Below are 14,451 nucleotides of genomic sequence, written 5' to 3'. Positions count from 1 at the left end.
TAATTTTCAACATTCGTCTATAGCACCACATCTCAAATGCTTCGATTCTCTTCTGTTCCGGTTTTCCCACAGTCCATGTTTCACTACCATACAATGCTGTACTCCAGACGTACATCCACAGAAATTTCTTCCTCCAATTAAGGCCGGTATTTGATATTAGTAGACTTCTCTTGGCCAGAAATGCCTTTTTTGCCATAGCGAGTATGCTTTTGATGTCCTCCTTGCTCCGTCCGTCATTGGTTAGTTTACTGCCTAGGTAGCAGAATTCCTTAACTTCATTGACTTCGTGACCATCAATCCTGATGTTAAGTTTCTCGCTGTTCTCATTTCTACTATTTCTCATTACCTTCGTCTTTCTCCGATTTACTCTCAAACCATACTGTGTACTCATTAGACTGTTCATTCCGTTCAGCAGATCATTTAATTCTTCTTCACTTTCACTCAGGATAGCAATGTCATCAGCGAATCGTACCATTGATATCCTTTCACCTTGTATTTTAATTCCACTCCTGAACCTTTCTTTTATTTCCATCATTGCTTCCTCGATGTACAGATTGAAAAGTAGGGGCGAAAGGCTATAGCCTTGTCTTACACCATTCTTAATACGAGATCTTCGTTGTTGATAGTCCACTCTTATTATTCCCTCTTGGTTGTTGTACATATTGTATATGACCCGTCTCTCCCTATAGCTTACCCCTACATTTTTCAGAATCTCCAACAGCTTCCTCCATTTTATATTGTCGAACGCTTTTTCCAGGTCGACAAATCCTATGAAAGTGTCTTGATTTTTCTTTAGCCTTGCTTCCATTATTAGCCGTAACGCCAGAATTGCCTCTCTCGTCCCTTTACTTTTCCTAAAGCCAAACTGATCGTCACCTAGCGCATTCTCAGTTTTCTTTTCCATTCTTCTGTATATTATTCTTGTAAGCAGCTTCGATGCATGAGCTGTTAAGCTGATTGTGCGATAATTCTCGCACTTGTCAGCTCTTGCCGTCTTCGGAATTATGAGGATGATGCTTTTCCGAAAGTCAGATGGTATATCGCCAGACTCGTATATTCTACACACCAACGTGAATAGTCGTTTTGTTGCCACTTCCCCCAATGATTTTAGAAATTCTCATGAAATGTTATCTATCCCTTCTGCCTTATTTGACCGTAAGTCCTCCAAAGCTATTTTAAATTCCGATTCTAATACTGGATCCCCTATCTCTTCTAAATCGACTCCTGTTTCTTCTTCTATCACATCAGACAAATCTTCACCCTCATAGAGGCTTTCAATGTATTCTTTCCACCTATCTGCTCTCTCCTCTGCATTTAACAGTGGAATTCGCGTTGCACTCTTAATGTTACCACCGTTGTTTTTAATGTCACCAAAGGTTGTTTTGACTTTCCTGTATGCTGAGTCTGTCCTTCCGACAATCATATCTTTTTCGATGTCTTCACATTTTTCCTGCAGCCATTTCGTCTTAGCTTCCCTGCACTTCCTATTTATTTCATTCCTCAGCGACTTGTATTTTTGTATTCCTGATTTTCCCGGAACATGTTTGTACTTCCTCCTTTCATCAATCAACTGAAGTATTTCTTCTGTTACCCATGGTTTCTTCGCAGCTACCTTCTTTGTACCTATGTTTTCCTTCCCAACTTCTGTGATGTGTCCTTTTCAGAGATGTCCATTCCTCTTCAACTGTACTGCCTACTGCGCTATTCCTTATTGCTGTATCTACAGCGTTAGAGAACTTCAAACGCATCTCGTCATTCCTTAGTACTTCCGTATCCCACTTCTTTGCGTATTGATTCCTCCTGACTAATGTCTTGAACTTCAGACTACTCTTCATCACTACTATATTGTGATCTGAGTCTATATCTGCTCTTGGGTACGCCTTACAATCCAGTATCTGATTTCGGAATCTCTGTCTGACCATGATGTAATCTAATTGAAATCTTCCCGTATCTCCCGGCCTTTTCCAAGTATACCTACTCCTCTTGTGATTCTTGAACAGGGTATTCGCTATTACTAGCTGAAACTTGTTACAGAACTCAATTAGTCTTTCTCCTCTTTCATTTCTCGTCCCAAGCCCATATTCTCCTGTAACCTTTTCTTCTACTCCTTACCCTACAACTGCATTCCAGTCGCCCATGACTATTAGATTTTCGTCCCCCTTTACATACTGCATTACCCTTTCAATATCCTCATACACTTTCTCTATCTGTTCATCTTCAGCTTGCGACGTCGGCATGTATACCTGAACTATCGTTGTCGGTGTTGGTCTGCTGTCGATTCTGATTAGAACAACCCGGTCACTGAACTGTTCACAGTAAAACACCCTCTGCCCTACCTTCCTATTCATAACGGATCCTACACCTGTTATACCATTTTCTGCTGCTGTTGATATTACCCGATACTCATCTGACCAGAAATCCTTGTCTTCCTTCCACTTCACTTCACTGACGCCTATTATATCTAGATTGAGCTTTTGCATATCCCTTTTCAGATTTTCTAGTTTCCCTACCACGTTCAAGCTTCTGACATTCCACGCCCGACTCGTAGAACGTTATCCTTTCGTTGATTATTCAGTCTTTTTCTCATGGTAACCTCCCCCTTGGCAGTCCCCTCCCGGAGATCCGAATGGGGGACTATTCCGGAATCTTTTGCCAATGGAGAGATCATCATGACACTTCTTCAATTACAGGCCACATGTCCTGTGGATACACGTTACGTGTCTTTAATGCAGTGGTTTCCATTGCCTTCTGCATCCTCATGTCGTTGATCATTGCTGATTCTTCCGCCTTTAGGGGCAATTTCCCACCCCTAGGACAAGAGAGTGCCCTGAACCTCAATCCGCTCCTCCGCCCTCTTTGACAAGGCCGTTGACAGAATGAGGCTGACTTCTTATGCCGGAAGTCTTCGGCCGCCAATGCTGATTGTTTATCAAAATTTAGGCAGTGGCGGGGATCGAACCCGGGACCGAAGACGTTTTGATTATGAATCAAAGATGCTCCCCCCTTTTTTTTATTTTTTTTTAAAAATCTCATTTTGTTCGCTTTTGATCGTTGCATCTGCTCGGGGCGGACGTCGTAAAACATCCATTGAAGTTCGTTGTTAATCGAGTAACTCAGTTTTTTTATTACAGAGAGCACGTAACCCTCTGACCGAACACGCTGAGCTACCGTGCCGGCATATAGACCACGGGGTCCTTCCCTTGCATAAGAGAGGCAAATCACCTTTGAATAGGATTACAGGACCAAAATACACTTATTTCTCGTCTGTCTATTGCTGATTTTAATATTTCAAACTGTTTGGTTTCTTGGAGTGTCCCATTTTTAGACCATTTCTCGTAATTACAGGCCACCCACTCTTAACAGAATACTATTAGTTGCATTATTATGTGACTGACAGTGAAATTGATAGTGTTACCGCTAACTAAAAGGACATGAAAGATATCCGTTTAACTGAGTACATCATTCAACAGAAAATATAGCCTATCGATTAGGCACGGTAATTTATGATTTTCATATGCCATCTTTAGCATTTCCTACTCAGAACAATGCCTGTATTTCCCTTTACGATCAGCACCGTCTGTTCCATGAACACTCCCGGTCTTGGATGATACCCATTGTGTTAGTTTCGCTGCGCTATACGGCTGTTATTCTGTTGTCTCCAAGCTTAGACACAAAGGGCAGAACCACTGGATTGCACAGCACAGGACAGTAGCGGTGGGGTGGTGGGCGGGGGGGGGGGGGGGGGGGGGGGGAGGGGGGAGCAGACGAAGAACAAGGAGAGAGATGATGGATGAGGACAACAGCCCTCTCTGCCTTAGCATACGTGCCTTGGGGCACATAGGTGGAACAATAATTCCCGCCAGATTCGTGGCGTGTGGTTGCTGGAAGTTTGCGGTACAAGCTTCGAGATCTTTCGCGAGAGTGTGTCTGTCAAAATGGGCGAACAAGAAATCCATAGGGCGCGTTTTTGATACTAGCCGATTAGGTCGTGACATTGCACCTGGAAGCTGGAGCTGTGAATGCCCGAAAGGTGCGCCAGAAAGTGCGTCCTTTCGCCGGTGTAGGCGAGTGAACAAGGCAGTTGAAGATGGGACGAGGTACAGGCTGGATGCATTGGAGATGCTGTAGGCCGGAGGGGACACGATGTGAGGCTGTACCGTTAGGCAATGGCGGTGAAACGCAATGTCACTGCTTGCTGGTTACCATTGGTTAGCTTGTGATCAGATGTGGTTAGTAGTCCCAGCTCTTAGCACCCAAATATTTCAGAATCGCTGAAATCTTTGCCACGTCTGTCGTAATATAAATTCTTAATACCACCCTGTTTTTAGGTGACTGAAATTAGCATTCGTTTTCTCTCTCGCCCTGCTCTTGCCTCGTGCGAATCGGTTAATGAGTTTTAAGTTTATCAGCACCGCGAATTTCTGTGAATGAGTGATAACAACTTTCTCTCTTGTTCTTTGCCCTTAGCAATGCTTACCTCTGTTGCAGCATGCTGGATCACTCACAAGCTTATAACATCCTTTCCCTTGTTCCCACAAGTTACCCCCGTGCTGATCACTTTGTCTGATAAGTTATTGTCAGGTCTGCATTTCGTAAGGGACAGTACCTTTCAAGAAAGTTATTTCTTACGCAGTTGCGCTTCCTCCATGTATAAAGGAACTGTAATAAACCCGTAGGTTTAAATGCTCTCCTTTGCTTCAATCCCCCCAAATCATTATGAGACGCACCACTCGACAGATTAAAAATATACATACGAAGTAAGGCTAAACACTGGGTTCGTGTCAATAACGCCTTACTGTGCTGCTTGTTTCAGTTGATTCAGACTAAAGAAATTGTTTTGCTTGTTTTCAGAGCAGAAATTCTTTCTGCGTTAGCTAACCACAGAGTGGCCGTTGAACGATACGTTCATGAGTGGGTGTGATAAAGAGACAATAGAGATTAGTAGTTAAATATATTTAAGTACCATTTTCATCTGTCTCTTACCAGAAACATAGATTAAGATCTCTAGTTTACCAGAAGATCACTCAATGCTATCATAAATAAAAACTCAGTTAGCGTGTTATAAATGGTGCGAAATTGGGTGACTGTGACATATAGGTTGGCTTCAGATACTAAAAGCAGCGATCGATAGGCGGAAAATAAGTGTATTTTCTACAAATAGAGATCCAGGATGATCCCCTGCCCACAGGGACGTCCAGTTTTGATCTCGGTATCAGTTTCACTTTTATTTCACACACAGTCGGTTTCGCTGGCGGTGTTTGAAAGGGGTAAAATTGTGGCCTTCCGAGTGGCTGGATAGTCCTCTAATAGAACTGTCACCCAAGTGGGAACTCGTGCCCTTATATTCTCTTCGTGACAGTATATACTATTGAATCTAAGTTTAACAATGGCCAACATGCAAAATTAAAACTAATTACGCCTACAGACAGTATTTTAAAATGGTCAGCTTGAAATTTAAAGACTTATAAGGTGAAATACAACATGAAATATTAACCATAATGTAAACCATGGTTGGTAAAGCTGCTCCTATCACAAAACTTTTGAATCAGTTTACTAAAATGAAGACGAACAGTTTGAAAGGAGAAATCTTCCCCGATCTATCTATTAGTGTATTCAGATTTTACATAACTTCCACTATTACTAAATTAATCGAGAGATTTGTTATTGGTCATTTGCATAATCTGTAGTCTAACTATTAAATATTCATCGTCTGCGATTCTAAGACTGTATCTGGGTAATCTGTGATGATGCCTTCGTAGTACGTGTAACTATGGAGGCCGCGGACTAATGACACACTTGCCCAAATATATTGTTATAAACTCGGCAGCCGGCCGCTGTGGCCGAGCGGTTCTAGGTGCTTCAGTCCGGAACCGCGCTGCTGCTACGGTCACAGGTTCGAACCCTGCCTCGGTCATGGATGTGTGTGATGTCCTTAGGTTAGTTAGGTTTAAGTAGTTCTAAGTGTAGGGGACTGATGAGCTCAGATGTTAAGTCCCATAGTCCTTAGAGCCATTTTCTTAATTTTGTTGTTTATAGGTCCCCTACCTCTGACTTCAGAGCATTTATGCTCAAGCTAGAGATGGTTTTTGATTCACTTTATAGGAAGTTTCAGAAATTAGTTGAATGTGAAGACTTCAATATTAATTTTGTGTATGACTGTGCAAGAGAAAGGATGTTGGTAGATCTCTTAACATCATATGGTCTCATGCAAACTGTTTTTTTTGTTTTTTTTTGTTTTTTTTGTTTTTTTTTAAGTAGAGCGCAGGGTAACAGTAGCACAGCCATAGACAATATTTTTATTCATCTTCATTACTAGATGGACATTCTTTTAGTAAAAGAGTTATTGGTCTTTCAGACTATGATGCACAAATTTTAACACTAAAAGCCTTTTATACTCAAACAAATGTCGCATGTAATCACAAACTATGTAGGAAAGTTAATCCAAAGGCAATACAGAGTTTCTTAAACCTCGTCAACATACAAGAGTGGCGTAATGTTTATAGTGCCCCAAGCATAGCTTGGTTCATGTTCTACCGTCTGTGTAATTTTGATCCAATAACTTCGTCACGGTATTTAGGGGTAGCATTTATTGCAGTGTTTAGTGCTGAAATGTAATATGACTTCGGTTTGGCAGTAAAAGTGATTTTGAGTTCCCCTTGCGCCTGAACAGACCGACTCTCTTCTTTTCCAGATCTCATGCATTCTGTGACTCACTTCATTACAGGTTATGCTCCAAACGTACATTCTAAGAAATTTGCACCACAAAATAAAGGCTACGTCTGAATGCAATACAATTCTTTTAGTGAGAATGCCCTCGTCGTCCTTGCTAGATTGTTCCCTGCTTCATCTTCCAAGCGTTATTTTGCCTCAAAACTAAAATAATTCCGTTGTGTCGTCTACTACATGGTCACCATTTTGACGCCTTCATATCTACAACAACTCATTTACTTAGTATTTCTTTGGTTTACTCTCAATCCATATTTTGTATGCACTAGTCCTTTTCCTTCAACAGGTCCATTAATTGCTCCGCATTTTCACTGTGGATGACAATGCCATCAGCTATCTTATCAGTGACAGTCTTTGAACTCGAATTTTGATCCCACTCTAGAACCTCTCTTATATTTTCACCCTAATCCTTCGATGTATAGTTCGAACATTACAGGAGAGTGACTGGCTTTTTACCTCTTGGTTTTCCGATGTTATTATTCCCTCGTGAGATTGGAACATATTTACTCCTTGCTTTTCTCTATAGCTTAATCCTATTTTTCTCGGAATTCTGACACCTTTTTCCATCTTACCTGTTCGTACGCTTTCTCTGGGTCGTCTGATCTAACGAAAATGTCTTGATTTTCTTAAGTCCAGAGGCCTTAACTAAGTACAACCAGAAGTGTTACTCTGCTGTCAAAAGCTAAACCGATACTCACCTAACAGCTCCTAAATTTTCCGTTGTCTTATATGTTATTCAAATCTGCAGTTTGGATCCATAGGCTGTTAAGTTGATTGTGTGATAGTTCTCGCATTTATCTTTTCATACTGCCTTCGAGATTGTGTGGAAAAACATTCTTCTAAAAGTTTGATGGTTTGTCTGCAGACACACACATACTGCACACTAACTTGAATAATCGTTTGATTACGAATTCATTCACTAATTTTAGAAATTCCGAAGGTATATTATCTCTGCCTGCTGCCTCTTTTGCCGGCCGAAGTGGCCGTGCGGTTAAAGGCGCTGCAGTCTGGAACCGCAAGACCGCTACGGTCGCAGGTTCGAATCCTGCCTCGGGCATGGATGTTTGTGATGTCCTTAGGTTAAACTAGTTCTAAGTTCTAGGGGACTAATAACCTCAGCAGTTGAGTCCCATAGTGCTCAGAGCCATTTTTTTTTGCTGCCTCTTTTGATAGCATGATACTATTATTGGGTATCCTGTGCCTTCCACATCGACTTCCTACCCATCTTTTATCACATAGAGGACTTCAGAGAAATATTTCCACCCATCTCCTGTCCTCTTTACATTTTATAGCGGTACTGGTACTTCATTTGCATTCTTAATGTTTACTTCGCTTTGAATTTCACTAAAAATTATTTCACTTTTCTATTTGGCAAATCAGTTTGAGCCGTGGCGACTGGCGCTAGTTATTCTCAACTTGGGTCGCTGATATCGACACTCGTCTGGTCTTGTATCTCTGACTGTTCCGCTTTTGGTTTTCCGGCTTGGCGTGTGGCCGAGTGCTCTCTCTCCGGTCGGCGTTCAACAAGGCAACATGTTTCGAAGGCAGGCTGTGCCTGAGCCTCGCCGTTTTGCAGTTCGCCGGGTGGATGGCGTTGATTAGTCGGCGCGCTTGCGTCCGAAACGGTGGCGGGTCCCTCATCTCTTGCTGGACATCATCTCATCGCGTAATTGGAAGCATTAAGTTAAGTGTGATTCGTATTCTGCTGTTAATCTGTGAAGGTTTGTGAAACGTATGGTGACATATTGTACGAAACGTAAGAAGTCTAAGGCTTCGAAGTGGTGTTTCCGTGATGCGGAGTCTGATTCGAATTTAACTGCTTGTTTTAAAGGTTCCTTGCAGTGTTATTTTGATGTAGTATGTTAATTAGTGTGCTCTTTGCCCAGTTTTGGTATTAGACTTTATTTGATATGAAAGGCAGAGCTTTTGTTAAGTCAGTTTCATTGTGACCACTCATAAGCTTTAAAAGGCCTTTTGTAGGATTAGAGATTGTCACTTGACCGTGCCGGTCTTACTCCCACGCCCTCTTTGGGTCCTGTACTATTGTAGTATTCCTTTGTGCGTATTTGGTTTGTCATTGTGTACTCTAACTTTAGTTTTAGTTTTTTGTAGATTTCTGAAGTGCTCTTTGTGGTCTGGCCGGTTGTCAGTTTGCCTTGCCGCGCGGACCCGGCCGTTGCTTCCCTGGCAGTGGTGTTGGCGTCCTACTTGACAGTAATCTCACTGTGGGGTCCATACGGAGCCTTGGCCAACTAAGCAACTCGCTTAAACATTCTATTATTGCTGTATTTCAGTTGGTGTTGTTAACTTTTCTTATTAGTATATTTACAAGACAACTTCATGCAGTCGGTTTTGAAGAGCTGAACTTTCCATTTGTTGATGCAGCTAACAAATGATTTAAATCAAAGTTTTTAAGATTCTGAATTAGTTTGCTTTTACATTTGTTAAATTCATTAACTTAACGGGTGTAAATAATTTAGAATTTTAAGTAGAAGATTCTGCCATTTGTGAAAGACAGTTGTATTTTTTCTTAAGAGGACAAAGGTCCGAACTAAATTTTATAATGTTATTCTGATAATGAAATTTGTTCTTTACTTGAAATTGAAATAATGTACCAACCACAAGATTGTCCATTAGCAAAGTTTCCTAACTTCCTAGGAGCTTTGCGTAACTGTCGTTAGCAGAACCACAGCTCACAGTCGTTCAGATCCTCATTTCACTCTCGATATTTTCACATTTTTTCTGTTGCCACCCCATTAGGTCATCAATTACTCTTTCTGCTGAAGTACATTGTTGTATATATATCCACACTAAAAAAAGAGAAGATATACCAGGAACAAATTACTTGAACGGGATGACGAAATCATTAGATGTGATGTACATGTACAGACAAACAAATGATAACAATTTCAGAAGAATTCAACGATTCATTCAAGAGAAAGAGGTTCACAAATTGAGCAAGTCAATAACGCGTTAGTCCACTTCTGGTCCTTACGCAGGCAGTTGTTCGGCTTGGTATTGATTCTTAGAATTGTTGGATGTCCTGCTGAGGGGCCTGGTGCTAAATTCTGTCCAGTCAAAATCCCGAGCTAGTTGAAGGCCACTGCTCCAACGTTCTCAATTGGGGAGAGATCCGGCGACCTAGCTGACTAAGATAGCATTTGGAATGCATCCGCGGTGCTTTTAGAGCACAGCGCTATGTCTACCATATTCTATGCCCTATTTTGATGCCCTTCATGGCAAGCCATGCTGGGCTTACATTTCAGCAAGACAACGCCCGCCCGCAAACGTCGAGAATTTCAACTGATTGTCTTCGTGCTTGCCAAATCCTTCCGGCTATCTCTCTGAGAACATTTGGAGCATTATGGGCAGGGCTTTCCGACCAGTTAGGGATTTTGAAGAGCTGATGCGCCAATTGGACATAACTGGGCATGATATCCCTCAGGACGACATGCAACAACTCTATGAATCAATATAAAGTCGAATAACTGCTTCCATAAGGACCAGAGGTCGACCAACACCGAGCGAGGTGGCGCAGTGGTTAGCACACTGGACTCGCATTCGGGAGGACGACGGTTCAATCCCGTCTCCGACCATCCTGATTTAGGTTTTCCGTGATTTCCCTAAATCGCTTCAGGCAAATGCCGGGATGGTTCCTTTGAAAGGGCACGGCCGATTTCCTTCCCCATCCTTCCCTCACCCGAGCTTTCGCTCCGTCTCTAATGACCTCGTTGTCGACGGGACGTTAAACACTAATATCCTCCTCCTCCTCCTCGATCAACGCTTTATTCACTTGCTTAGTTTCTGAAGGTCTCTCTCCTGAATTAATCATTCAATTTTTCGAAACTATAATCATTCGTTTGTTTGTTCATGTGCATGACATCTACCTATTTCCATCCCATTCTGATAATTCTTTCGTGATGCGCCGTTTTCTTTCCCCTTAGAGTGTAATTCAGGAATATCTGTTCCTTTTCAACTGAACCGACTACTGTGATGTTCCTTATCTCTGTACCTACTGCCTCAGAGAAAATCACCTGCTCGTTATCATTTCTCCAGTACACCACTGCTTTACGTATTTATTCTTTCTGGCGATTCACTTCCAATTCAAACTGCTCTTCATCAACACCTATTATATAACACGAACTGTGTTCCAGTCTACCATGATTATTAGATTTTGTGCTCCCATTTACATACCAAATTATACGTTCAATTTACTTATAAACTTCGTGTATCTCTGATTGCGATGCCAGTGTATATACTTCAACTATTGTAGTTGGTATTGGTTTGATATCGATTCTGATGCGAGCAGCCCTAAGACTAAAATGTTCTCAGTAATTAACTCAGCCCTACCTCTTTGGAAACGGAAATGAAGTCTCATGCGTCTTGACAGAGCCTAGGGGAACGGTGCGGGAGACCCGCACCGCCGAACTAGGCAAGGTCCTAATGGAGGTGGTTTGCCGTTGCCTTCCTCCGACAGTAATGGGGATGAATGATGATGATGAAGACGCCACAACAACACCCAGTCATCTCGGGGCAGGTGAAAATCCCTGACCCCGCCGCGAATCGAACCTAGGGCCCCGTGCTCAGGAAGCGAGACCGCTACCGCGATACCACGAGCTGCGGACCCTACCTTTCTATTCGTGATAAATCTTGCACCCGTTACATTTTCTCCTGGTGTTGAAATTATGTTCAAAAGTGTGTGAAATCTTATGGGACTTAACTGCTAAGGTCATCAGTCCCTGAGCTTACACACTACTTAACCGGCCGGCCGGAGTGGCCGTGCGGTTCTAGGCGCTACAATCTGGAACCGAGCGACCGCTACGGTCGCAGGTCCGAATCCTGCTTCGGGCATGGATGTGTGTGTGATGTCCTTAGGTTAGTTAGGTTTAATTAGTTCTAAGTTCTAGGCGACTGATAACCTCAGAAGTCAAGTCGCATAGTGCTCAGACCCATTTGACCCATTTGAACTACTTAACCTAAATTATCCTAAGGACAAACACACACACCCATGCCCGAGGGAGGACTCGAGCCTCCGCTGGGACCAGCCACACAGTCCATGACTGCAGCGCCTCAGACCGCTCGGCTAATCCCGCGCTTGAAATTATGTTTTTCTGGCTGGAATCCTGATCTTCTATCAATTTCGCACTTCACTGCCCCTCCGTATATCTCAGTAGAATCTTTGCTTTTCCATTCCCAAATATTATTGCCTCCCACAATCAGATTTCACATTCCGACTGTTACGGAACAGTTTTTCCATAAATTACTCCGCAAGTAAATTAATACTCCAAAGTTCCAAATCAGACTACAAAATCAATTGAAATTACTAGCGACAGTTGAAAGTGCAGATGTAACTGAAACAAACACCAGTGATTGTGAGTCATTTATATTCAATGGAAGGTTTGTATAATGTTTTCTGTAACTATGCCCACTGGCTGACTATGAGAGAGTGAAGAGTGCAGGGGTACAAAGGAAAGCGAATCAAATACTGCGTCTCGCTGAAAGGTTGAGACCCAAACCAGGTACACACTGGACGGATAGGCGTTGTCAGGGGTGGCGTCCCACATTCTGATAAGAGGATCACAGAGGGTCGGAGGCCACACTCAGGAGGCTGTAAACCGTTATTGGGTGAAGCAGCGTAAGAAATGCTCTCTAAAAGGATACAAATCTGCAAGGGAATCGTAAAATATACACTCAGAGTGATAAGAATCTGTTAGTCTCAAAGGAGGTCAACAGTAGTTGATGACTGAATCTTGTAAGTTCCGGAATTGTTCACGAAAATACTTTTCATAGAGGGGATAAAGTTTCGCGAGTGCGCACTTGGAGCCGCCGCTACCGTTTTCCGAAGCGGAAACCACCCTGTCATGATGTTGTTGTTGTTGTTGTTGTGGTCTTCAGTGCTGAGACTGGTTTGATGCAGCTCTCCATGCTACTCTATCCTGTACAAGCTACTTCATCTCCCAGTACCTACTGCAGCCTACATCCTTCTGAATCTGCTTAGTGTATTCATCTCTTGGTCACCTACCGAGCGAGGTGGCGCAGTGGTTAGCACACTGGACTCGCATTCGGGAGGACGACGGTTCAATCCCGTCTCCGGCCATCCTGATTTAGGTTTTCCGTGATTTCCCTAAATCGATTCAGGCAAATGCCGTGATGATTCCTTTGAAAGGGGACGGCCGACTTCCTTCCCCATCCTTCCCTCACCCGAGCTTGCGCTCCGTCTCTAATGACCTCGTTGTCGACGGAACGTTAAACACTAATTTCCTCCTCCTCCTCTTGGTCACCCTCTACGATTTTTTCCCTCCACCCTGAGCTCCAGTACTAAATTTGTGATCCCTTGATGCCTCAGAACATGTCCTACCAACCGATCCCTTCTTCTAGTCAAGTTGTGCCACAAACTCCTCCCGAATTCTATTCAATACCTCCTCATTAGTTACGTGATCTACCCACCTTATGTTCAGCATTCTTCTGTAGCACCACATTTGGAAAGCTTCTACTCCCTTCTTGTCTAAATTATTTATCGTCCATGTTTCACTTCTACCAGTTTTTCCATACAAATATTTTCAGAAACGACTTCCTGACACTTAAATCTATACTCGATGTTAACAAATTTCTCTTCTTCAGAAAAGCCTTCCTTGCCATTGCCAGTCTACATTTTATATCCTCTCTACTTCGACCATCATCGGTTATTTTGCTCCCCAAATAGCAAAACTCCTTTACTACTTTAAGTGTCTCATTTTCTAATCTAATTCCCTCAACATCACCCGACTTAATTCGACTACATTCCATTATCCTCGTTTTGATCTTGTTGATGTTCATCTTATACCCGCCTTTCAAGACACTGTCCATTCCGTTCAGCTGCTCTTCCAAGTCCTTTGCTGTCTCTGACAGAATTACAGTGTCATCGGCGAACCTCAAAGTTTTTATTTCTTCTCCATGGATTTTAATACCTACTCCAAACTTTTCTTTTGTTTCCTTTATTGCTTGCTCAATATACAGATTGAATAACATCGGGGATAGGCTACAACCCTGTCTCACTCCCTTCCCAACCACTGCTTCCCTTTCATACCCCTCGACTCTTATAACTGCCATCTGCTTTCTGTACAAATTGTAAATAGCCTTTCGCTCTCTGTATTTTACCCCTGCCACCTTGAGAATTTGAAAGAGAGTATTCCAATCAACATTGTCAAAAACTTTCTCTAAGTCTACAAATGCTAGAAACGTAGGTTTGCCTTTCCTTAATCTTCTAAGATACGTCGTAGGGTCAGTATTGCCTCACGTGTTCCAACATTTCAACGGAATCCAAACTGATCTTCCCCGAGGTCGGATTCTACCAGTTTTTCCATTCGTCTGTAAAGAATTCGCGTTAATATTTTGCAGCTGTGATTTATTAAACTGATAGTTTGGTAATTTTCACATCTGTCAACACCTGATTTCTTTGGGATTGGAATTATTATATTCTTCTTGAAGTCCGAGGGAATTTCGCCTGTCTCATCCATCTTGCTCACCAGATGGTAGAGTTTTGTCAGGACTGGTTCTCCCAAGGCTGTCTGTAGTTCTAATGGAATGTTGTCTACTCAAGGGGTCTTGATCCGACTTAAGTGTTTTAGTGCTGTGTCAAACTCTTCACGCAGTATCATATCTCCTATTTCATCTTCATCTACATCCTCTTCCATTTCCATAATATTGTCCTCTAGAACATCGCCCCTGTATAGACCCTCTATATAC

Source organism: Schistocerca americana, chromosome 2, assembly GCF_021461395.2.
Source record: "Schistocerca americana isolate TAMUIC-IGC-003095 chromosome 2, iqSchAmer2.1, whole genome shotgun sequence".
NCBI lineage: Eukaryota > Metazoa > Arthropoda > Insecta > Orthoptera > Acrididae > Schistocerca > Schistocerca americana.
The sequence above is the reverse complement of the archived record's forward strand: the minus strand, read 5'-3'. Positions refer to the sequence as shown.